Source organism: Phyllostomus discolor, chromosome 3 (genome assembly GCF_004126475.2).
Source record: "Phyllostomus discolor isolate MPI-MPIP mPhyDis1 chromosome 3, mPhyDis1.pri.v3, whole genome shotgun sequence".
NCBI classification, from domain to species: domain Eukaryota; kingdom Metazoa; phylum Chordata; class Mammalia; order Chiroptera; family Phyllostomidae; genus Phyllostomus; species Phyllostomus discolor.
Genome location: NC_040905.2, coordinates 183,558,887 through 183,585,458, shown reverse-complemented (window position 1 = coordinate 183,585,458; position 26,572 = coordinate 183,558,887). Strand labels below are relative to the sequence as shown.

The following is a 26,572-nucleotide window of genomic DNA, read 5'->3' as shown; positions in this document are numbered from 1 at the left end:
TTTGGATTCTCCTGCCCGTTATACTTGGCTATACTCAGAATTATCCAAAGCCTGCAGGGCCCAGATCAACCCCTCCATCAAATCTTCGCTGATCACCCCAGAGCCAGTAATGATCTCTCTGTCTTGTGAACCCAAGGCTGCAGCTTGTTGATTTTACAGACAAAAAAAAAGTCCCACAAAACCCAGGGGATCAATATAGAATTGCCAATTTCTTATATTGCCAAGTAGCATCATTAAAAAAACCACCTTACATCATCTATCATCATTTCATAAAGGAAAGGCATACTGTCGTTTTTCTCATTCCATTGCATTTTCACACAAACCTCAGCAGACACTAACATCAGTCCAGGATGGGCTCAAGGATTAAGTAAATAATTGCTCACTTGATATGGTTATTGTTCTTTTTTTACAGATCTGCCTACATGTCTCTTAAAGTCTTGGAATGTGCAGTGAGACTGAACATTCCAAGCTACATTCATCTTTGTATCTCCAATATTCAGTGCATAGGACAGTAAAATTTTTTATAATATATTTTTTAAAAGGTTTTATTTATTTATTTTTAGACAGGGGAAGGGAAGGAGAAAGAGAGGGAGAGAAACCTCAATGTATGGTTGCCTCTCACATGGCTCCCACTGGGGACCTGACCCACAACCCAGGCATGTGCCCCAATTGGGAATTGAACCAGTGACCCTTTGGTTCACAGCTCATGCTCAATCCACTGAGCTACACCAGTCAGGGCCAGGACAGTATAATTTTCATTTTGTGTTTCCCATAAAACCTAGTACTGTGCTTGGCATATATAAGGTGGTTTAGTTAGAGTTTTGCTCAATAAGAGAGGTCCAAAAAGAGATGTTCTGTGAGTAAAAATGAGTGAGTGGGGGGCAGATCTGACTCAAAAGGCTTGGAAGAGAAGACCCCTGCGTTTCATATATATTAAAAAAAGGCCTATTAAAAGACAGCGTAGGGGAAAAAGAGAATAACTCTTCATGACCTTGAGTTAGGCAATACATTCTTAGACATGATACCAAAAGTAAAAGTGACAAAATAAAAAATAGGTGAACTTCAAAAAAATGTATAAGCTTTGTGCTTCAAAGGACACAATCAAGAGAGTGAAAAGATAAGCCACAAAATGGAAGAAAATGTTTGCAAATCACATATCTGATAAGGGACTTCTATCTAGAATATATAAAAAGCTCTTACAACTCAACAAAAAGACATAAAACCCAATTAAAATATGGGCAAAGGATTTTTAATCGGCATTTCTCCAAAGCACATTAAAAGAATCTCAACATCATCAGTTACTAGGGAAGTGCAAATGAAAACTAAAATGAGATACCACTTTACCTTGCTAGACTGGCTAAAATAAAAAACACAGACTATAACAAGTGTTGGTGATGACACAGAGAAACTGGAACCCTCACACATTGCTGGGGGCATTTTAGAATGGTGCACGCACTTTGTCTTTTACCTTAGCCATCACCGGAACATCAGTCCAGGGACCTCAGACAATTTCCCCTTTCTTCTGTATTTTTCTAACACCAAAATTCTTAAAAGAATGAACTATGTTAACTCTTCTTTTTCCTTATCCATTTCTTAAGCACCAGAAGTCTGTCTTCTTGTAATACTTGAACTGTTATAATTCTTAAACTTATAATATTTAAATTGAGACGTAGCCATCATCTCCTACTGAAACCTTTCCCCCCCTTTGGCTCTGTCAGTACCAATCCTCCTAGCTCTACTTCTTTTTTTTTTTCTTTTAAGATTATTTATTTATTTATTTATTTATTTATTTTTAGAGAGGGAAGGGAGGGAGAAAGAGAGAGAGAGAGAGAGAAACATCAATGTGCGGTTGCTGGGGGCCATGGCCTGCAACCCAGGCATGTGCCCTGACTGGGAATCGAACCTGTGGTGCTTTGGTTTGCAGCCTGCACTCAATCCACTGAGCTACAGCAGCCAGGGCCTACCTCTACTTCTAATTCTTTCTTCATTGTTTAATAAAACAATACCTGGCCCATACTTTAATGTGGACTTACAACAAGACTCAGAACTGAGTCTTCAACCTGAGAAGTGTTTATGCTATTGATTTCCAAATCTTACATTCTTCCCGAACTTCCAGAATCAAATCTCCAATAGCCTATTAGATGCTTCTTACTGCTACCTCAAATCCAATACATCTTAAAGCAAAATTGATTTTTCTACTTAAAATCATCTTTAGATTACTAGTGACACATGCTTGAAAATGTTAAGGGTCACCTGGAGTCTTCGTATTCAGACAATCACCAAATCATGCTGCGTCTTCCTGCCAATGTCCTTAGGCATTGATCTAATAATTTATTGTGCTTTTACTATATTGCAGCTATTAGGCTAAGCACTTACATTATCTCATGTAACCCATATGTAGCCACTTTCCAAGCTCAGCATTTTTATCTCTCTTTTATGGATGAGAAATCTGAGGCTCAGTGATATTAAATAATCTTCCTAAGGTAATTCGGTCAGTGAATGTTTGATCTAGGGTTCAGGCACAGGTCTGTCTGATTCCAAAGTCAGTGTTCTTAACCGTTGTTGTATCATCTTTTAAGTTTCCCTCACTAATTTCTATCACCCTAAATCAGACCCGTATTACCTCTCCTCTGAACTGTTATATAGTCTTCTAACTAGTTTTCTTTCTTTCATTCTGGCTCTTTCCTCCCAGCTATCCTATATACTGATACAAGATTAATCTCCCCAAAATACAGCCTTCAATATGTCACCCAACTACTAAAAAGGTCCCAGTGGCTCCCAATTGCGTACCGGCTAATCCAGATTCCCTAATGGTGTGTGCAGAGTTCCTTCCTGCTTATCTGACCATGTTCCACTGCACGCCAAATTTATTCCTTTTTTAAATGGTTTATTTTTTATTGTATTTTTCCCATTACCATTTATTCTCCTTATACCCTCTTCCACCTTCACCCACTCCCCTCCCTTCTGCAATCACCACACTGTTGTCCATGTCCACTAGTTCTTTCTCTTTTTTATCAACTTTATTTTAAATCCCGTTATCATGGAAGTCTTTCTTCTGAACTTCTTCAACACCAGTTATCTGCACAGCTCATTTGGTACCAAGCCTCAGCCACTTTATTTTGTTATTTAGCTCCTGATGACAGCACACTTTTGGAGTGTGGGACTGTGTCTTGTATTTTGATAAGTAATTCTGAGCACAGAGCCTTGGCACCTAGTAGGGTAACACCCATGTTTGTTTGATAAAAAAACATCTGAGCGGAGCTAGCTGAACCCAAGTCAGCTTTTAGAAGGTTGGCTTAGACTGAGAATAGCATATCTGATGAGGAAGAGAGGAAGGAAAACAAAAATGAAAAAGCTGAGCTTTAGTAAAGTGCTTAGTAAATAAATCTTCAGTGCTGAGATAAACTCTTTGCCCTCGCTTCTCTCCGTTTTCGTACTGAGGATGGAAGGATGGTTGAACAGCTGCGCCTTCAGTCAGTAGTACTTCCCTACCATTTATCCGCGGGGCCACGTGCACAACAAAGGTTGCAAAGTGACAGCCTGGCTGTCGCGTCTTGTGTGTCAATAGGTTTTATGTAGCTTGAATAAAACGCCACCATAAAAATTTGAATATTTCAAAACAAAATATCTGAATGTCCAGGATGTCTTGCTTGAACATTAGAAGAATTGATCGTACCAGGCCCCCACTCCTAGATGGTGACCATCAGCTGGGTTTGAGAAATGGCTACTCTTGTAAGTGGCACCCTCATAAGTGGCTACCCTTATAAGAAGTGGCTGCCCTCATAGGATGACCCTTCAGTTTGACATGCGCCCATCACTCTTTATGGTCTTTTATACCTAGCCAGCTCCACTGGTTCACTGTACTCATTTGTATTATTTGCCTGGATTTTATAAAACATTTGAGTTTACAACCCTTACCCAGGGAAACAGCTATGCTTTTTCTTTACATCCCCCCATGCAAATTCACCTCACATTACCATAATAATGTTCACTGCAGTATTGCCTGCAATGGCAAAAAATGAAAATATTCTAAATCCAATAAAAATGGATAACTAAACAGTGGTCTAGCAATGCAACAGAATAGAATGGAATCGTAGATAATATGTTTATAATGAATGCTTACTGATATAGAAGAAGGCTTAAAAGAGAATTTAAAAAAGCAGGATATCAAATTACATAGACTTTGGTACTTGCATTATAGTGAACAATATATTAAGGGACTCCCTTCTATGGCAAAAAAATAAATCCTATATAAATATACTTTAAAAAGCATTTCAGGACTCACAGTAAATGGGAAAAATTTCTGAGTCTACTTCCCCACTCCCAAAAAGGGGAAAAGAGATCATCAGCTGGCTGCAGAGTAAGCAAGGCAGGCTGGGGGGGGGGGGGGGGAGGAGGGAACGACAGCTCCTTGTGGGCCAATTCCCCAAGCATTTTAATTGTGTGGCCAGAATGACAAGCCTTGGGACTCTAGAAAGGTGAGGGCACTACACCTGAGCCCGCCACATTTGGCTGCGACCCTCAAAGTCAGCTTGTGAGTGAAGGTTGGTGGTTCTCTCTGACCTTTGGCAGAAACAGAAACAAATCTTTGTTGAAAAAAACATCCCCAGCATCAACTGACAGGATTCTCAAAATTAAAGAGCAGGCAAAAATTAGTTTCTATCACAGATCACAAATATATATGGAAGCAAGATACTGTGAGTGAGTGAGAGAGAAAACAACAAACAATACACTTAAATTGCAAGGATTTCAGGTATTAAGAATGTCAGATACAGAATACATATCCGCTATGACGTGTTTTGAATAAAGGATAAAAATCGCAAAGATAAGCAAGTAGAAAGAGGTTATTAGAGAGATCCAGAGGTGGTGAAAATAAAACATCTGTGAATATAATAATTGGTGATTGAGCATTCCTATGCCTGGACCAGCCTATTTTATGGGGAGTCTGCGGGTGACAAAAAGGATGTGGAGACTAAGGGGAGATACACTGTGCCTCCTGCTATAGACCTAACAGTAGCTTACCCGAAACAGTGTGCAAAGTGCTCTACAAACTCTAAATGTTCTACAGAAATGTTAGCATCCCCTGATGATTTTTGACTGAAGCAGTTATTTACTCTGATGGTTGAAAGACAATGCTTCTCTTTCTATTATTTCTTCTACATTTATTAGTTGGCATTCTAATATAAGAAAGATTCTCCTCCCTCCCTCCCTTCCTTCCTTCCTTCCTTCTATCTATTATTAATTTGGTATCAGTACAGACTCTTGGATTCTTTTTTCTTTTTAAAAATTTAGTGGGCCATAATTCATTGCTGGTATTCTTGATTTTGATGATTGGATTGTTCCAGATTTTGCACTTTTTTTCCATTAAGAAGACTTTTTCAAAATTAACTATTTATTTTGGAATAAGTTTTAGAATAGTTGCAAAGATAGTTCAGAGTTCTTGTAGCTCTCTCAACCAGTTCCCCTAATATTACCACCTTATATAATCATAAAACATTTGTCAAAACAAAGAAACTAACATCAAGTACATTACTATTTACTGAACTTGCAGACTATTTGGGTTTTGCCAGCATTCCCACTAATGTTCTTTTTCTATCATTTGGCTTAAAAAAACCCTAAATGTATATATAACTTTTATAAAATGTAAGTTAATTAAAAAACAAAATAAAGCCAAAAGAAAAAATAAAAAAGGTATGCAAATGTATGTATACGAGAGGCACCGATAAACAGTTTGAATGGTGTTGTAATTGTATCTTAGCAAGGAAAAAGATCTACATTTCCCAAATCAGGACACTGAGTAGTTTTGAAAACCATCCAGGCTAATTTTTAGTGAAAGCAAGCAGTACGAAAAAAACACATACTATGTGCTCTTAGTAGACCTCTGTCCCTAATCTTTCCTAATAATCGCTCTGCTTACTTTTCACCTCAGGACCTTCTTTGGAAATCAACAGGAAGTACTTTTGCCTGTGCTGCCCTAGTCAGGTGTTCTCTCCGCCAATAACCACCTGTGTCAGGTAACTCCTTTTAGCCGTGGTTTCGCCTCAGACGTCATGGTTGATTCCAACAGGAGAAGCCAGAAGTGCTCAAATCGTAACAAATCAAAATAAACTATGATATACTGTATGCTCTTCTCTGATCTAGAAGCATCTCAAGGCCAATGATTAAAATCAGCTCAGGAGTCAATAAATCAATCCACTCTGCAGCCAAGCCACAGCACCCACTATACTCCTACTGTGTATAAAGCACCATGGTGGATATTCAGGGGTAAGAGCCCAGCTTGAGGTGCTCAAATTTTTGTTAAAATCATTGCCAACATGCCTCTGGGGAGGGCTAGGGTGACAAGAAAGATGTTTCAGGACGTGAGATAAGGGTTTGTGCAGTGGTTTCAAACTTTTTCAGCCCCAATACATAAACAGAACTACTGTGGTTGATGCAGGAGAGACCTAAAGGCCCATACACTCTAATTTTCTCTCCTCTCTCCACTTTGGGAGCTCCAAAGGCACCTCCAGGGGACCCTAGGGCTCAGAGGAAGAAATTCTGAAAACCTCTGGGCAAAGGCAAGACTGAACGTGGTTTGTTGGTTTTGGAGAAACGGGGACTGAAACAAATGATTAACTGGTAGAAAGCGTCTCTTCTTTTTCTTTGTGGCTCTCAAATCAAATATGTTTGGAAAATGTCGTCGATGAATTATACTAATAACAGAGTTTCTTCTGAGTACAGAAATGAACTGGGCTGACTTGCAAGGAGAGAATAAACAGCTGTTGGATGCCTGAGGGCACCTGGCTATGGCATCGGGAGCCTGGTTCTGCAAATGCAATAGCAGCCAGCCTCCAGGAATTCATTTGTCTTTCCTCTGAGTTGTATGTCTGTAGCTGCTCCTGGCTGAGGAGGCCACTGTTTTGAACTGATGTTATGTTATTTTGGACTCCAAGTGAGGCCAGCCAGCTGCTGGGAGTGTGTTGAAAGAGACTGAGCCTGCAGGGCTGACCCAGACACACCCAGCTGCTTCCTTATCAGGCCTCCCTGATTCAGAGTCCTCTTTCCAAGCACAGAGCTTGCTTTGCTGTTGCCTTTTCAACAATGTTACAGAAAGGTTCAGCTAAAAGTCCATTCCTAAAGGTCAAATACAAGCACTCTAGAAGAGGCCTGGCTTTAAAGTAGCTCTTTCCTAATGCCACCTGGTATGGGTGTGTCTTCTTTTCCCCAAGTCTATTGCCTCCCTTATGGACTGGAAATATGCAGGCACCTTTAATATAATAAAACTCATTGACAGAGCCCTGGCCAAGTGGCTCAGTTGGGTGGAGTGTCATCCTGTGCATCCAAAGGTTGTGAGTTTGATCCCTGGTCAAGGCACATACTAGGTTGGGGGGGGGGGAATTGATTTCTGCTACAGGTGCATGCAACAGGCAACCGATTGGAGTTTCTATCACATCAATCTCTCTTTCTCTCTCTCTCTCAAATCAATAAACGTATCCTCAGGTGAGGATTTTTAAAAAATCACCAACAGAAAATATCCAGGGGAGCAACCCCCAATAGGTTCCAATGCTTTTATCTCTTAGGTTCAGTTATACCTGAAGCTCCGAAGGCCCTAATTCAAGGAATAGAGACTGTAGCACTGGGAACTGTACCCAGGGGAAGAATAAGCTAGAAGCCACTGAACTTCACTGAGTTGTAAAGGGTTGCTTCCCTTTATTCCATAAGGATCTGATAACAAACTGAACTTTGTCCCAGGGTCTCTCTCTGCTGAAAAGGGATTATACCTGGGAAAAAATTCTCTTCCACTGATCCCGCCAGCAACTGTATACCTTTCTCCATTAGGTCAACCATTTGACCACTTCCTTAGCTCAGCTCACAGTACCTGTTAGGCAGAAGGCTGAATCAGATGACCTCCTAAGGTCCCTTTAAACTCTAATTACAAGCCAAGTCAGGTTAAAACCTGCAGCCCAAGGGAAGAAGGTTCTTATGCAGGATGCTAAAAGATGTCCTCCCTTTCACCCTCCTGCCTTTCAACACAAATACATAAAACACATACACACACACACACATATACACACATATCTATACACCCAGGTGCTTGGCTTCTAACTGCTACAGTTGTAAGTCTCTAGAGATTGAGAACTGGCTGTAAGTCCTATCTCTTTTAGGATGTAGGTTAGGGAGACAGAGGAAGACTATAGAGAATTTGGAAAGGTTTAGTTCCTACCTTGACTGACTGAGTTCTTCAAATGAGAAGATGGAGGGAGCAGCAGGGAGTAAGGCCCACAGGACGAGGGGGTGGAGAGATCAAGCCTGAATGCTGGTGCAGGTGCAGCAAGGGTACCGGAGCACCTGGACCAGAGACAATTGCCAGGAGTGGGGGCTGAAAGGCCCACCGTGGGCTGCTGGGCTGGGACGGAGCTCTCAAGTGTGAGTCTGCAGGAGCAAGTTAGCTGGGACAAAACAGCCCCTTTGCTTCTCCTTGACTGTTCAGTGTGGTCAACCCCTTGCTTTTCCTTTGGTTGTTCCTTTTGGCTCCAGGGTTCCAGGAAGCAAGGCCAGAGTGTTCTTTGCTTCCCCTCCCCCAGGTACTGGACTGAGCGGTGCAGACTGGTAAACTGCTATGCAGTCAGTCTGTCAAAGCTGTAAATAAAAGGCCACATATGCACAGTGAAGCAGGGTATGAGAAGAATCTAGATTGAATTACACAAGCTAGTTGTGGAGACAGGGCAGGGGAGGCAGGAGAAAGAGAAAAACCTCGCTGCCCTTCAAGGAAATACTGTCATTCACGAGCAGCCATCAAAGCCTGGCTCCCCCAGGTTCCGGTCTGGACCTCTTCTCAGCAGAGTGGTCATAGTCCCTGAGGCTCCTCAGAGTCCAAACTTTTCCCAATGGTGACTTATTTTCCAACAGACTTTAGATGACAGTCGCCATGTCCAGTTCACTCCGCTGGGTAAGAGAGCAGGGACTGCCTACTTCACTAGCAGGTGGCAGCAAAGACCATTTCCGTGTACCAGTTATTTGATATTTGCTTTAGTTATAGGACTAAAGAGTAAATTGATGTTTTACTTAAGCAAAGAAATGTTAAGGCATGTGGCTGGAGTCTGGCCTGGTCCTGAGTATTTAAGAACGTAGGTTCTGTATGATTCTGAGCATGGATTTTGGTGCGGACAGGTCTGGGTTCAAATTTGGCACACTGCTGGCCAGCAGTGGACTTTGGGAAGTTACTCAACTTCACTCAGCTCCAGCTTCCTCATTTGTAAAATTGTCATGATATTTTCCCTCAAGAGCTTGAGACAGATGTAAATAAGATATTGTATGTAAAGTGCCTGACATAAGGCAAGTGCTCAGTTATGGTCACTATTATGATTATATCTTTGGCAGAGGACCAATGGAGTTCTCTCCTCTCTCCTTTCCCAATTTCCCAGAAAACATAAAGGCTCTGGGTCTAGGGAATGGGAAGGCAAAATCTCTTTAAAAAAGCCAAAGGAAATGGAAAGAGTCATGTTCTGTTTTTCCCTTCCCAGCACTAGGACTGAATTAGTCATCCTGTGTCAATTATACTCGGGACTGGCAGGCTGGCCCTGGGAACCTAAGGCTCTCCCAGACCAAAGATACTAAGTCATCTCTAGGATTACCTGTCGTGGGGCATGCTCCCAGACTGATGTTGCTGCTCCAGGGCCCCAGATCAGGTCCCAGTAGGTGTGGGCAAGAAACAGTCTGATCCCAGGCTGGCCAGGATAGGTCTGTCCAGGCTGTTGTCTGCCCATCACAGCTGCCTATGAGGCCTATGGGTTAATAATAGCAACTCTGAAGCCGATGGATTAAGACAGCACTGTAGGAGGTGTTTATTTTTACACTCTGGCGTCAGTATCAAGTTCTACTGGTTACTGCCCAAATCTAGGGCAGCTTCCTGCTATGGGAGTGGCCTCAGGCTTCTTCAGGATGCTAAGTGGGATTCTGGAGGAAGCAAGCCTTGCTGAGGACAGTTCACTATTAACAGGGACAGGGAAGGGGAAAGGGAACAGAGCTGTCCTATGACCAGCTATCTGGTCCCAAGGGGCCAGGAGACCTCAAGTGAGAGCTGTAGTTTATAGCATTCTCCTGAGTTAGGCAGGCCCCGGACAAGAAACCTAATACATTGTTTTGGGATGGCGTGTGCACATGTGCACACGTACACACACGTACACACACGTACTGGGTTGCCATGAAATGATCTGAATAAAATCAAGGGAACACTGTCACTCAGCCTTCCAGAAGCTCAGCCTTGTCAGTCACAAGTCCCAGATTCGTGCAGTGAGTGCTGACATTGTTAAGAAAAAGACAAAAACCCACCTGGGAGGGTTTTATAGGATATTTGAAATAAAGGAAGGTTAGGCTGATCCTTAATTGATTTGTATTGAGTTCTTACCTGAAACTCTATACAAATACCAGGTATATCAAACACCTTGAAAATTTACTTGAACAGAGCTCCTTTTCTAGACATGACACAATAGGACAGAAACACCCAAAACAAGCCCTCGTTTGGTAAGGAGCCAGTGCCCAGAAAATTTTTCCCAAAAGTCTCTTTATCCCATGTCCTAGAGACTGGGGTCCCAGGGAACTTACACTTTGACCACAGTATCTGGAACTCTGTGAGTATCCCATTCATCTCTGAGAGGCAGCCCCTAACAGATTTCATCTCGTCCCATTAGGCAGACGGGTGTGAGGAGGCTGACAGCTGGACAGCTGATGTAAATAGGTGTAGACTGGCCCGCTGAGGCCCGTGTGCACAGCAGACCGCTGTGGAATGACAAGCATGCGCCACGCAGCAGGCAGGAATGTTGAAGCACGAAGAAAGCAGCCACGTCGCCCGGTGCGCAGCGCCAATGACTCCATCATCTTCCTGCCTGCGGCTGACTCATAGTCACTGGCAATGACACAACATATACATTTCACGAGGAGCCAGGGTGCCGGTAAGAAGGTAGGCTGGTGAACCACTCATTCAATACATTTTTTCCTGCCATTCAAGGCTTATCCAGCCAGTCATCAGAACAACAATACAGCTTCAGAAGCCACCAGATTTGATCACTAGAGATAAAGGGTTTGAACGCAGTTCTATTTGGAAGCTGCCCATACCTAGGACAGTGGCAGGATGCCCAAGGGTAGGAACACTGCTTTCATTCTGGGCTTTTTCTCTGGCTTGCTAGGTCATCTGGGGGCAGGGTACTCGTCCTCTCAAAGCTCTAGGTTTACCATCAGGAAAAGGGCTGATTGTGTCCACTTTTTGGTATTGTGGCAAGGACAAAATTTGAACAATTAAAATAATTGTTCAATAAATAGGTAGGGAGCCATGGCCCTCTGAGTTTTTCCCTCTAGGTCACGGTGGCCATGTTGGGAAGCCAACCTGGTCTGCACCTGGAGGGGCAGTTCCTGTCTTTCAGGACTGTAATTCCCACCTGTATTTTGAGGGACAGTTGAAATAGCTAGGAATCTGCTTCCCTAGACATAAGGTATTAATTTCCACTAATGTGTAATGGGGAAAGTAGAAATATGCAAGCAAAAGAAACACCTCCACCCACCCACTTACTCCACTTAGAAAACGAATTCTCCTCTATGCCTGGGTTCATGACATGGGTCTGAGGCTTGTACCCCATTGGCACAGCATTCAGCAGCAGTATTTACAAACTGGACTTAGCCTAAAGGCCTGAGAAAGAGGCGTTAATGAAAGGATGCATTCCACCGCTCAGTTAGAACAAAAGCAATACTGTATTCTAAACCCAACAAAAGCCTTCACTCTTTCTAGCCCAGCAATCCCTCAATATGGGGTTGGTTTGCCAGGTCTCCAGAGCTCTTGGAAAGGAGAAATAGTAATCTATCCTTTGTTGATGCTGATGCCTCTTTTTCTACAAGTGCCTACCTGGGATTCAAAACAGATGTTCTGATGTCCTGCAGCCTCTGGTGAGACCCACCTCCTTTCAGCAAACTCTATCTCTAATGGGCCAGACAGTAAACATGTAAAGGGGACAGAGAGTGAGTATTTAGGCTTTGTGCGCCATGTAGTTCTGCCATATATATATCCTTTTTAAAAAAAGATTTTATTTATTTTTAGAGAGGGGAAGGGAGGGAGAAAGAGAGGAAAACATCAATGTGCTGTTGCCCCTCACGTGCCCCCTCCTGGGGACCTGGCCCACAACCCAGGTATGTGCACTGACTGGGAATCGAACTGGTGACCCTTTGGTTTGCAGTTTGGCACTCAATCCACTGATCCACACCAGCCAGGGCTTTACACACACATATATATGTGTGTATGTAAAACACACACACATATATATGTGTATATAAAAGAATATATATATTCTTTTAAAATGTAAAAAACTATTCTCAGTTTGTGGGCTGTATAAAATCACCTAGGCATGGGCCGTAACTGGCTGGCCTCTACACTACATCTTCAAGGCCTATCTATTCACAGACTGTAACTAAAAATTCTGACTCTGCTGGCCTGACTAGAGATCCTCTTTCCTCTTCCCGAAGGCCTGACGCATGTATTTCAGAGGCAGCTCCCCTCTAAGGAGCCACTGAGGAATGTGAAGGAGGAATTCCGAGGTTATTTGTGTTGGAGCTGACAGACTGGCTAATTCCCCTCATATAAAGCGCTTCAAAAACATCTGTGGAATTTAGTTTATTGCATTATAATTCTGGAGTGCAGACTGAGCCATAAACAGTGTTTATTTTTCTATTTCTGCTTAATAATACTATCCCATGTCTCCACCAGCCCACCCCTTTTTTCCAAACCCACACTTGCATTGGCTCAGGTCCCAAATCCTGCTCTCTTCCCCACCCCTCCCACTTCTATATGTAGCATGGCTGTGGATGGCAAGGGAAACTATCAACGGTCAGATGGGTCTGGACACAGTAAATACAGAAGAAAGACGTGAGGGTAGGGGTGAGCTCATTTTGAGCAAGGACTTAGGGCAGACTGTGAATCTGGAATTTATCACAAATACTTACAGGCTTTGTAAGCAGGAGCCAAACTGCTGTAGAAGCACCCTAATAACATTCGTGCAAAGGGTCAGTAAGCACTGTAGTTACACCTCCCCACACACCACAGACTAGAAGGAAATGAATGACTTATAATAATAATAGCTATTATTTATCATCTACTATACTACACACTGTGTTAGATGTTAGTCATAAGTGCATTTCCAATCTTCACAATGACTCTGTAAAATGGTATCTGTAGATACCATTATCCCCATTTTGCAGTTGAGGAAACTGAGGGTCTTGCAGAGATGACCTGATCCGAGATCACAGAGCTAGGAAGTAGGGGAGTTCTGCTTGTCCGACTCACTCTGAAGCCCTTGCTCTTTCTAGTAAAACATACTGCTAATATCCCTGGTGGAGAAGAACAATAAGCAAATGCCTTAATTTAGGCCCTATTTAAACTTTGCTCTAAATAGTAGCAACCTTTTGGTCTGCTTTCCTAATAGTCTGAATATTAATGAATGACAAGGTGCTAAAAATCGTAGCATGACAATTTTGCACAGCAGTGATTCAGATCAAATCAACACAGCTATGTTTACACGTACACTGGGGCCTTATTTGAGATAACACTTTTTAATTCTTTACCACAAAAAATAAACAGGATCTTAATATGCTAGATCTTTGCCTAGTAGCCACAGAAGTCTCTTTTCAATAGTGGTACATGTAATTTTTACGTAATCAATGCTATCTTGTAAACAATTTGGCTGAATTGTAGTTTCTCACTTTCCCAGGCTCCAGATTGTTAGTTGCCAAATATCTGTTTCCTTTCCATTTATTTTTAAACAGATTTTATTTATTTAATTTTAGAGAGGGGGAAGGGAGGGAGAAATAGAAAGAGAGAAACATCAGTGTGTGGTTGCTGTTTGTATGCCCCTAACTAGGGACTTGGGCCACAACCCAGGCATGTGCCCTGACTGGGAATCGAACCAGAGACCCCCTGGTTTGCAGGCCAGCACTTAATCCACTGAGCCACACCAGCCAGGGTTCTCTTTCAGTTTAATAGAACTCTGATATTCAGCTGGGTACAGTGATGCACAACTAAAATTCTAAACTTCTACCTTCCCTGGTGGTAGGTGTGGCCATTTGACTAAGTCATGGCAGAAGTGTTTGTGAGACTTCTGGGTAATTTCTCTAAGATAAACGGGTTGCATCCTTCTTCCTCCCTTCCTCCATACTGATGCTAGGAGGGTAGGTGTCGTGGCTAGAGCTGCAGTAGCCATCCTGGACTACAGAGATGGTCTGGGTATAACAGTGCAAAAAACTGGAAGGGGCCTGGGTTTCTCATGATAGGAGAGCCACCATCCCAGCCCAGGACTGTCTGCCTTTGGGTTTTTGTGAAGAATGAAAGAAATTTTGATGTATTGTAGAATTATATATCTAAGACCTATATAATTTTCCTAACCAATGTCACCCCAATAAATTCAATTAAAAAAAAGAAATTTTCATCTTATTTAAGTTGCCAGCTTTGGGTTTCTGTTACTTATATTTACTTCCACTTTACACATCCTACGGCTTCCCAATAACCGCTGTCTCACTAACTTTGTCCACCCTTCTCCATCCCCAGCGCTACTACCCAAGACCAAACCATATTCACCACTTGTCTGAACTACATCAGCCTCTAACCTGATCCACCTTCCCAGAGCCATCCTTTCAAAATGAAATCTATTTGTGTCACCCTCTTATTAGAAAACCCTTCAAAGTCTTTCCATAAAATCCAAACTCCTTAAAAGGGCACCCTGCCCTTCATACCTTACCTCTGCACTCTCATCGTTTGCCACTCCCCCCTGGCCCTGCAGTCACACCGTCACTTCTGTGCTGACTGGGGCCTGGCCCCTCCGTTTGTCTAATTCTTTGTTAAAGGTAGAAAACCACTTTACTTTTACTTTTCTATCTTATTTATTTTTTAAAACTTCTTTACTGAAATTATTGGGGTGACACTGGTTAATAAAATTATACAAGTTTCAGGTTATCTGACTAATTCTTTTTTTTTATTTTATTTTAATCATTGTTCAAGTACAGTTTTCTCTCTTTTGCTCCCAATCCAGCCCACCCACCCAACCCTCCCCACTTCCCTCCCATTACCACCCTCCCCCTAGTTTTTGTCCATGTGTCCTTTAAATTTGTTCCTGTGAACCCTTCCCATTGTCCCCTGAAATTCCCTCTTCTCTCCCCTCTGGTCACTGATCTGACTAATTCTTAATCAGTCTCCAGGTTTTAAAATGAAACTCGAAAGTTCAAGGGCTCTTCCTAGACCACAACCACATTATACACCCCGGTTATATGCTCCCAAAGCACCTTGCATCGCCCTGTATTGTGTTTTGTCATTGTTTATTTAGTCCCACTGCTGGAAAGCACACTCCAAGGGGCAGGCGCCCTGTCTCCCATCGTTTGCTGTGACATCCCCAGGACTGAGCACGGTGTCTGGTACACATGGTAGATCAATGTTTTTGAATGAAGGAAATTTTCAAGAGGGCAGCAAAGCAATATCAATATTTGAAATAAATATACTCTTTCTTTAGTCTACTTCTGGGAAATATATTTAAAAGAAATAACATGATGACAGGACGCAAAGATATATACATAAGAATGTTCACTGGATTACTATTTATGAAAGCAAAAATTAAATTACATAAAGTACAAAGGATTATAAAGCAGGGAAGTGTATTAAAATCATTCATGCACATCCTCTCTTCCCTCCTGGGCTGAATGTTAAGGACAGAGACTATCTCGTTCATCTTGGCAGTGATCTCACTTAGCCTAGAGCCTGGCACCTGCTTAAAATGTTCAGGGGATTGAACTAAGGTGAAAATGAACCTTCACCAAACTAAACTGGAAAATTTTCTTTTTCCAGAGCAGAATATGACTCCTTCTAGCTGTGGACATACTGACACACACTGAGCTGAAGTCTGCCTACCTGGGGTGCTGCAAGGACAAACGCTGGCTTCTGGAAAGGGCAAGGCAAGTGTGCCCAGGTACGACTCCTCTCGGGAGTTCCCTTGCTCCCTCTACTGCTCCTGGGAGCCACAGCGTGAGAGCCAGAACAGCAAGTTCCAGCCAGAAATGACAGACGTCTCTCTCTCCCTCTTTCTTCATCTCTCCCCCCTTAACCCCACCAGTCTTCGACTCTGCCCTGCCAGCTGCTTCCAGTGGAGCACCTAGGAAAGAATGCAGGATGTGTCTCCAGAAAGTCCAGCCCTAGCTGAGAAACAGTTTGTTCTTTTCCTAAAGTTACATAAGACTCAGCTCTCCTCACTGGGAGCTTTTCCAACTCCAGCTGGAGAGATTCCTCAAGCTGCTTAGCATTTCAGGAAAAGGGTTTGGAATTTCCTGATTAGCCAGCCTCTATTGGAGCATCTCTGGGTAGAGGTGGGGAGGTTCCAGCAGAGAAGGCAGTAACACTGTGCTTCCACTGCCCCTCGGTTGTGGCCCCACCAAGCTCCCCTGGGGATGGAAATAGCACGATCCATTTATTGTCAAAATCTCAGAACAAGGACAAGACCCACTGCCAAAACCAGAGACATCTAAAGCAGGCAGGATTTGGGGAACCTAAAAGCCCAACCTAGAAGCACACCAACAGGGGTCTGGGAGGGCTTCCTTCCCTGCTTTAGGCACATGTATGGAGGAATCTGTGGCCCTGAGAACATCAGATACCAATGTGTTGCCCAAGGACTAGATGAACCAGTCAATAAACATTAACTGAACACCTACAAAGTAGCAGGCACTGCACTATGTGAACAAAACATAACTGGTGCCTGCCTTCATGCAGCTTACAGTTTACCTGGGGGGACCAAACAAATAATTAACTGATTATGATACCTCAGACAAGGGTTTAATCTCCAAAATATATAAAGAACTCACACAACTCCTCTCTAAGAAGATAAGCAACCCAATTAAAAAATGGGCAAAGGACTTGAACAGACACTTCTCCAAGGAGGACAGAGGGTCCAGAGACACATGAAAAGATGCTCAGTATCACTAGCCATCAGAGAGATGCAAATTAAAACCACAATGAGATACCACCTCACACCAGTGAGAATGGCCATCATAAACAAAGCAACAGACAAGTGTTGGAGAGGCTGTGGAGAAAAGGGAACCCTAGTGCACTGTTGGTGGGATTGCAGACTGGTGCAACCACTATGGAAAACAGTATGGAATTTCCTCGGAAAACTAAAAATGGATCTGCCCTTTGACCTGGCAATTCCACTGCTAGGATTATATCCTAGGAACCCTGAAACACCAATCCAAAAGAACCTATGCACCTCAATGTTCATAGCAGCACAATTTACTAGGTGCAGTCAGTAAATGAATGGATCAAGCTATAAAGTAGGCCTTTGGAATGTGCTGCGTTCAATGGAAAGACAGCTAATGCAGAAAAGCCAGCTGTGTCCAGAGAGGCTAGTTAGCATATTTATTGATCAGGGACCAGCTTATACTGAACTGGCAACCGAAATGATCCATGCTTGAACTGGCCCTTAGCATCACTAGAATCTATCAATTCCCTGGCTCTCGGTTGAGTTTCATCTTTATTCTCATTCACTTTGCTGGAGTCCAGTCCCCCTTTACATTAATACTCTTTTAGTTAAGGCACTGAAACTCACTTCAGCCAACAAATTCCTGTCTGTTACAATGGAGAGCTGAGCCCTGATTTGCTCTTTCCAGTTTCAGGCCATTCACTTTTGTTTCTTTCTGGTTAACACAGAGAGCTAAGAAAAGGTTGGTAGATAACTCTGTTCTTACAGAGTAATTCTGTAGTGCTGGGCAAGTTATTTGATCGCCCTCAGCCTGGGTTTCTTTACCCGAAAGTGGGGATAATACTACCTCTCTTTCAGGATGCTGGTGGGAGTTAGATGACAAAGAAAACATCCAGGACACTGACTGGCACTCACTGAGGCCTCAGTAAACAGCAACTGTATAGTAAATATGAAACAGGAATTTCTTCTTTTCTTGAACCCCTACTGCCTTTTTGAGACTGTATTACTGTTCAATTTACCAATTTACAACAGGAAATCTTCTCACTGTCACACCCAGGGCTTTTTTTCAATAGGCATACCACTTCGAATTCTTGAACCTTCATGGTTCTGTTCTTTGTCCTCCTGTGAATTGTAAAGTGACTTTGTCCCAGGAAACATACCAAAGGAACATATAAAAAGGTTAGAGGAAACTTGTAAGTTATCGGGGAATCAAGAATTTCCTGCCCAGTGAACGCAGTGACTTAAGGTGCATGACTACTGGAATTGCTCGCTGTCAGAAGAACACACAGAACGTGAGTCCTCCCCACAAACATTCTCCTCACAAGGTCTAATCATTTCCAGGCACGTGCACCATGCGCCCACTCCAAGCTCATAGCCTCTGCCTTTGAAAAGTCTCTCCAGTCTCTCTCCTCTTCTCATTCCTACAATCAGGGCTCTAATTCTAGGCCCTCCTTCAACACCTCTTTCAAGGGCTATTAATTCAGTCTTTGGGCAAAGATTTCCATGGGCTCGGAATTGAGACTATTGCTAGGATTCCAGTGGTGAACAAAACAGATGTTATCCCCTCCCTCATGCAAGTTTAATCACGAGGAGAACATCACATATCCTAACTGAGGGACATTGTACAACTTAATTGCCTAGTACTCTTCAAAACTGTCAAGGTCATCAAAAATAAGTAAAGTCTTAGAAACTGTCGCAGTCAAGAGAAATCTAACAAAACATGAAAACTAAATATAGGGTGGTGTCCAGGATGGGATTCTGAAACAGAAAAAGGACATTAGGCAAAAACTAAGAATATGTGAATAAAGACTTTAGTTAATCATAATATATCAATATTGGTTCATTAACTGTAAAACATGTACTAATGCTAATGTAAGATGTTAGTAATAGGGGGAAATTGGGTGCCTATGGAAAAATATGGGAACTCTTTGTACTATCATTTCAATTTTTCATAATCTAAAACTGTTGTTAAAAATAATCTATTGAATATTGGAGAGGGTTGTATCCAGGCTACAGCTACGCCTTAAATTATTTTTTCTTTATTTTTTTAAAAGACTTTATTTGTCTTTAGACAGAGGAGAATGAAGGGAGAAAGAGAGGGAGAGAAACATCAATGTGTGGTTGCGTCTTGTGCATGCCCTACGGGGGACCTGGCCCACAACCCAGGCATGTGCACTAGACTGGGAATTGAACCAGCAAACCTTTGGTTCACAGGCCAGCACCAGCCAGGACATGGTTATTTTTTGTTTTATTTTTTTTGTTGTCCTTCCTTTGGTTGTGTGAGGAGGCAAAGTGTATCAATCTATGCCTCCATCTTTGTGGGAAATATTATTTTTTCTTTATTTTTTAAGATTATACTTATTTATTTTTAGAGAGAGAGTGGAAGGGAGGGAGGAAGAGAGAGGGAGAGAAACATCAATATGAGACAGAAACATAAACTGGTTGCTTATCAGAAGCATCCCATTCAGGGACGTAAGTGCCCTCTTGGGCACTGAACCCACAAAACACGCATTTGTTCTGACTTGGAATTGAACTAGCAACCTTTTGCTTTGCAGGACAACACCCAACCAACTGAGCCACACTAGTCAGGGCTAGATTGCTTATTTGAGATTTTTCTTGTTTCTTGAGGTAGGCCTGTAATGCTATGAATTTGCCTCTTAGGATTGCTTTCACTGTGTTCCACAATTATGGGTTGTTGTGTTCTGATTTTCATTTGTTTCCAGGAATCTTTTGATTTCTTCCTTGATCTCACTGTTAACCCATTCATTGCTTAGTAATATGTTATTTAGCTTCCATGTGTTTGTGGGTTTTTTTTTTCCTTTTTTTCCTAGTGATTTCTAATTTCATATCATTATGGCCAGAGAAGATGCTTGATATAATTTCAATCTTCTTATATTTATTGAGACTTGTTTTGTATTCTAGAAAATGTTCCATGCACACTTGAAAAGAATGCATATTCTACTGCTTTGGGGTGAAATGCTGTAAAGATATCAATTAAATCAATTTGATCTAGTGTGTCATTTAAGGCTGCCATTTCCTTGTTGATTTTCTGTATGGAAGATCTATCCATTGATATCAATGGGGTATTAAAATTCCCTACTTATGACTGTATTACTGTTGATCCCTCCCTTTTGTCCATCAAGATTTGCTTTATATATTTAGGTGCTCCCATGTTGGGTACATAAATGTTTACAAGGATTGTAGCCCTTGGTTGGATTGCTCCCTTTGTCATTATGTAGTGTCCTTTGCCTCTTATTATGGTCTTTGTTTTAAACCCTATTTTGTCATATGCAAATGTTGCTATCCCAGCATTCTTTCCACTTCCATTTACATAAAATATTTTTTCCATCCCTTTGCATTTAGTCTGTGTGTATCTTTTATTCTGAGGTGAGTCTCTTGTAGACAGCACATATATGGGTCTTGTTTTCATATCCATCCAGTTATCCCATGTGTTTTGACTAAACATTTGAGCAATTTATATTTAAAATGACTATTGATAGGTATGTACTTATTGCCATTTTATATTTTATAACTATGCCCTCTATTTTTTTCCTTCTTTTTAAAGAAAATACTTTAACATTTCTTGTAATACTGGCTTGGTGGTAATGAACTCCTTTAGCTTTTTCTTGCCTGGAAAGCTCTTTATTTCTCCTTCAATTTTAAATGATAGCCTTGCTAGGTAAAGTAGTCTTGGTTGTAGGTCCTTGTTTTTTGTTTTTTTGTTTGTTTTTTAATCACTTTGAATATTTCATGCCAATCCCTTCTGGCCTGAAATGTTTCTGTTGACAAATGAGCTGAGAGTCGATTGAAGCTCCCTTCTAGGTAGGTAACTGTCTCTCTCTTGCAGCTTTTAAGATTCTCTGTCTTTAACCTTTGCCATTTTAATGATGCTGTGTCTAGGTGTGGGCTTCTTCAGCTTCATCTTGATTGGGACTCTGCGCTTCCTGGACTTGAGTGTCTTTTTCCTTCACCAGGTTAGAGAAGTTTTCAATCACTAGCTCTTCAGATAGGTTCTCAATATAATGTTCTCTCTCTTCTCCTTCTGGTACCCCTATGATGTGGATGTTATTATGCCTCATATTGTCACAATGGTCCCTTAAATTATCTTTTTTAAGATTCTTGTTCTTTTTGCTGCTCTGATTGGGTGTTTTCTGCTACCTTGTCTTCCAATTGTTGATTCGATCCTCTGCTTCATCCAATTTATTGTTCATTCCTTCTAGTGTATTCTACATTTCAGATACTGTATTCTTCATTTCTGACTGTTCTTTTTTTATGGTTTCCATGTCTTTTTTCATGTTGTAGTTTTCACTAAGTTCCTTGAAAGTATCACTAAGTTCTTTGAGCATCCTCGTAACCATCTTTTTGAACTCTATATCTGGTATATTTCTTGCCTTTTTTCTGGGTATTTCTCCTGTTCTTTCATCTGGGGCATGTTGCTTTGTCTCCCTATTTTGGCTGCCTCTTAGTGTGTGTTTCTATATATTAGGTAAATCTGCTATGCCTCCCAGTCTTGGTAGGGTGGCTCTACTTATTTATTTTAAATTTTATTTATTGATTTTATTTTATTTTTTAATTTTTTTACTCTTTAAAATAGATTTTATTTACTTATTTGAGAGGGGGGAGAGGGAGAAAAAGATGAGAACCATAGATGTGTGAGAGAAACATTCATTAGTTGGCTCCCCTTTGCATCTTTACCAGGGACTGAACCTGCAACCCAACCATGTCCCCCAACCTGGAATCCTTCACTATGCCAGAGGGCCCCCAAACAAGCCACATAGTCAGGGTTGTTATTTATCAGTAAGTTTAAATCCTGGAGGGGTACAGCATTACGTGGATTCTGTGTCCAATGGCCTTAGTAGGAAGGTTGCTTCGGAATGTAGCACGAACCATGCCACTGTTTCCATGAGCATGAGTTACCTTTCCCCAGATGACTCTGGTTTGGTTTGGTTTACCACCAGGAGTCACTGTGTTGTTCTTTGCTTTGTACACATAAGCACATCTTTTTCCTAGATAGAATTCAGTTTCATCTCAAGCATAAACACCTTCAATTTTAAGAAGAGCCATGTGCTCCCTCTGGTTCCGGAGACCCCGTTTATAGCCAGCAAAAATGGCCTTGGACCACAGCCTTCCAGACATATTTGTTGTTGCAGAAGTTCTGTTCCTGGGAGGCACCACAGGATTCAAGATGGTGAAAAAGAAAAACTTCTTTTTTAATTTTTAAAAATACTTTATTTATTTTTAGACAGAAGGGAAGGGAGAGAGGGAGAAAAACATCAATATGTGGTTCTCTTTTGTGCGCCCCCTACTGGGGACCTGGCCTGCAACCCAGGCATGTGCCCTCACTGGGAATCAATCCAGCGACTATTTGGTTCACAGGCCAGCACTCAGTCCACTGAGCCACACCAGCCAGGGCTATTTTATTTTATTTTTAAAAATATATTATTGATTCCAGAGAGAAAGAGCAAGAGCATGAGAGAGAGAGAGAGACAGAGAGACAGAGAGAGAGAGAAACATCAATTGGTTTATTCCCCACACGTATCCCAAATGGGGACTGAATCTGCAACCTAGGCATGTGCTCTGATTGGGAATCAAACCTGTGACCTTTCAGTCCATGGGATGACACTCCAACCAACTGAGCCACACTGGCGGCCAAGGCTTATTTATTGATTTTAGAGAGAGGAAAAAAAACATTGTTTTGTTGTTGCACTTATTTACGCACTCATCAGTTGCTTCTTGTATGTGCCCTGACCAGAAATTGAACCTGACACCTTGGCATATTGAGACAATGCTCTAACCAACTAAGCTACCTGGCTAGGTCTGGTAGGGTGGCTTTATGTAGCAGTGTTTTAAGGGACCCTGTGGCACAGTCTCCTTGATCACCTGAGCTGGGTGCTCCAGGAATGTCCCATGTGTAGGACATGTGAGCTGTCCTGTTGTAATTAAGTCTTGATTGCTATTGGCCCATTCATGTGTGGGGTCGATCCTCAGGCTGGCTGGCTGACTATGAGGATCGACCATGACCACAGTGTATGGGCTGCTGTGCAGGTGCTGATCACATGAAGAGGAATTTGCCACAGCAGGGTCTGGTGCCTGCCAAGATCTGCCTTTGGATATGTTGCTTGTGAAGCTAATTGGATTCTGCTCTGAAGCTGGCCACTGCATGTGTCTGTTCTGGGGCCTTTTAGGAGGGACTCTGGTGCAGGTCAATGTCAGGCACTGCTTGTCACTGGCTCTGGGCAATCTGTTTGGAGCTACAAAGCGATCCACAATTTGTGGCTGCCTCTTTTGGGCCTGGGTATGCATGGGAAGGACCAAGTTAATGCAACAAGACTGGATTCCACTGGCACTGAGCCTGGGGGCAGGTCAGCAAAAGGCTCAAGGCACGCTGAGATCCTCTTCTGCCTGCCTCCATTTGCTGGCTGACTGTTAGGCTCAGTCACTGAAAGAGCCTCTGGTGGTACTCGAATTGAATGAGAGAGATTTTTACTGAGTCACCAGGTAGGGGTGAGTGGTGTTCACCAGACTGATACAGGTTAAAACTCGCAGCCAGTGCTGTGTCTGAGGCCACTCAGCAAAAGTCCCAGGGTATACCAAGTCTAGTGGCTGCTTGCAGGGTGCCCACAGACTTTTGTGGTGGGGTGGAGTCTCAGGGAGTCATCAGGATGAGGCCAGGACAGTTTGTCAGTCCCAAACAGACAAGATTTGGCTATATGAAGAGAAGTCTCTGCACTGGTCAGGCCTGCAAGGGACAAATGGCTCCTGTCCTAGAGATACACAACTCTGTCCCAGATTCCGCTGGGAGCCTGAACTCAGCAGGATGGAGCCACCACGAGACCCCAGGGTAAGGCTAACAAACCTCCCATGCTGGGGAGGCGCTCGGGTTCACACAATTCAATCACTGACACTCCTTGAGTCCACCTGGACCTCTACACCCTGGCCCAGGCAGCTGACTCCTCAGCAGGGTACTAGCTCTGCAGGGTGGGGGGATAGGGGGTACAGAGAGTAGGGTTATTGCATTCACCTTGACTGATGCCATTTGAAGGTGAGTGCTCTACCCAAGAAAGATGGCATGTGTGGTGTGGAGAAGGACTGAGCACAGGGATCCTGGCAGTTGTCCCTTTAGATCTCTCCCCAGAGCCACAAACCCCAGTCTCTCTTCAGACAAGTCTAGTCTGCTCCACCCTCACTCTCCTGGAGCCCAAGGTGAGTGACTGTAAAAGAGATTTTGTGCACTGGCCCTTTAAGAGGGCACCTGTGTCTCTAGCAGATTCCTGTCTGTCACTGGTGGAGGAACCCCACTGCTTTTCACAGACAAATGTTATGTGGGCATCTCTTCCTGGCTCTGGTGCTCAGGGCTTGGGAGGGACCTTTGAAGCTGAGCTATCCCCCTGGAATTTCAGCTGTCACCTGTGGGAGTGGGGCCAGACCTTTTGACATCTTCACCCTTTCTACCTGTCTTGATGCAGCTTCCTCTGTAAGTCCTTGGTAATAAGACTTCTGTTCAGCTAGTCTTCAGTTGGTTACTCAGGTTGATTGTTCCATGTTTTTTTTTTTTAAGATTTTATTTATTTATTTTAGAGAGATGGGGGAGGGAGGGAGAAAGAGAGGGAGTGAAACATCAATGTGTGGTTGCCTCTAGCACACCCCATACTGGGAATATGGCCTGCGACCCAGGCATGTGCCCTGACTGAGAATCAAAACGGTGATGCTTTGGTTCACAGGCCTGTGCTCAATCCACTGAGCTACACCAGCCAGAGCCAGATTGTTCCATGTTTTAGTTGTAATTCCAGATTGGTCCTGGGAGGAGGTGAGTGTAACTTCCACCTACTCTACCTCCATCTTGGATCTCCCCTAAATAGTTATTTTTGTATTAAAAAATTAATTTGTTAATGTAAATACCTAAAATATATAAAAATTATTATAATTGAGCTTTCAATTTCAATAACATAAGTTGCTGTGTTGAATGTCAGGCAAGCATGCTACATAAATCAGCCTATAAACTGAAACAGCCACTATACTATCTAAAAAATAAACTCTAGGCCCTGGCTGGTGTGGCTCAGTGGACTGAGTGCCAGCCTGTGAACCAAAGCATCACGGGTTTGATTCCCAGTCAGGGCACATGCCTGGGTTGTGGGCCAGGTCCCCAGTAGGGGGTGCATGAGAGGCAACCACACACTGATATTTCTTTCCCTCTCTTCCTCCCTTTCCCTCTCTCTAAAAATAAATAAATAGAATCTTTAAAAAATAAACTATAGCTCTAAGAATAAAGTAAAGAGAGTAATATTTTAAAGAAGTAGACTAGCTCTTGCACAACTAAGTAAGAGTCATCCTCCAAAGTGGTGACCTTGGAAAACTTAATTCATTCCAACAGCAGTCCTATTCAAAATATTTCTAGAACTCCTCTTTTGGAACTACAGAAAACCCACCTAGCCACCTCACAAAACTGTGAGACATAATTAATCATTGTTTTAAGCCACTAAGTTTTAGGGTGGTTTATTATACAGTAATATGCATATATGTGAGACAGAAATGTTTAAATCACTATAGTTTGGGGGATATTTAAAAGGAAATGATTCACTTTATAGAACAACTCTAGCTATGCAGAACCCTCAAAGAATATGTTAGTCCGGATAACAGAGTTTGGCTTTATGCTTACACAAATAGGATATAATACTTCAAAAACCAAGGAAAGAATATTTGGAAGAGAAACAACTCCAAGACAAATGGGACCAGCAGTAGGTCCCCAACTTTCTCCTCTTGAGTTTTTGCTTTTTGCTGTGGGGTCATCTAAACCCTATCTATACTGACTTTAGAAAAACCCTGCTCTCCTTGATCTGACTGTGGGTAAAAATAACTTTCCATTTTTTCCTGAGCACACTAAATATACAGCTGTATTTTCTTTTTTAAAAGAAATGTACAAGAAAAGGAAGGAAGTACAGAAGTATAAAAACAAATAAGTTAAATACAGATTTTAGGATACTAAGATAAACAAGTAAAATATAGACTTTGGATCCTGGGATAACTAAATCCTAGCCAGAGGCTGGCTGGCCCTGTTTTGCTCTCCACCTAGTTATCAATTCATTGTCCTTGACCGCAGGACCCCATGCAAGAAGTCAAAAACACTGCAGCCATTTCAGAGCTCACTGTCTCACCTTCCTGGACAAGATAAAAGACTATTTTATTAAACCAAGAATTATAGAGAACAGAGGTTTCTTCTTTAATTATCAAAATTAATTTTAAAAACTTAAGGTATTTTGGTAAACCTCTTTTAAAATGGATACTCTTATTTATATACTTCTGTTTACATAAACTTTTTATTTATATACCTTTGTTTTCTATACAATATATGGACTAAAACAACTTTTTCTTGATGATTCACTACAGGGTAGGGCAAAAGGAGGTTTACAGTTGTGAGTATAATACAAGAGTTTATTCTTGTAATTATTATTTATTAACTTGTATTATTTTCCATACAGACAACTGTAAACCTACTTTTGCCCTACCCTGTATTAATACTAATTAATACACAAGGCTAAAATACAGTTTTATTCTCAATTTCTATGAAAGACTTACATACCAAATCCTCAACCCACATGACTGTG

General features: G+C 42.1%; 1 protein-coding gene and 1 pseudogene across 3 annotated transcripts in view; both read right to left on the bottom strand.

The window, feature by feature from the left end:
• The window catches only part of RUSC2 (RUN and SH3 domain containing 2), a 56,976-nt gene that overhangs the window by 24,690 nt on the left and 5,714 nt on the right, over positions 1–26,572 (bottom strand). The gene's annotated exons all lie outside the window — the stretch shown is intronic.
• Positions 21,548–22,180, bottom strand: LOC114498830 (annotated as a pseudogene).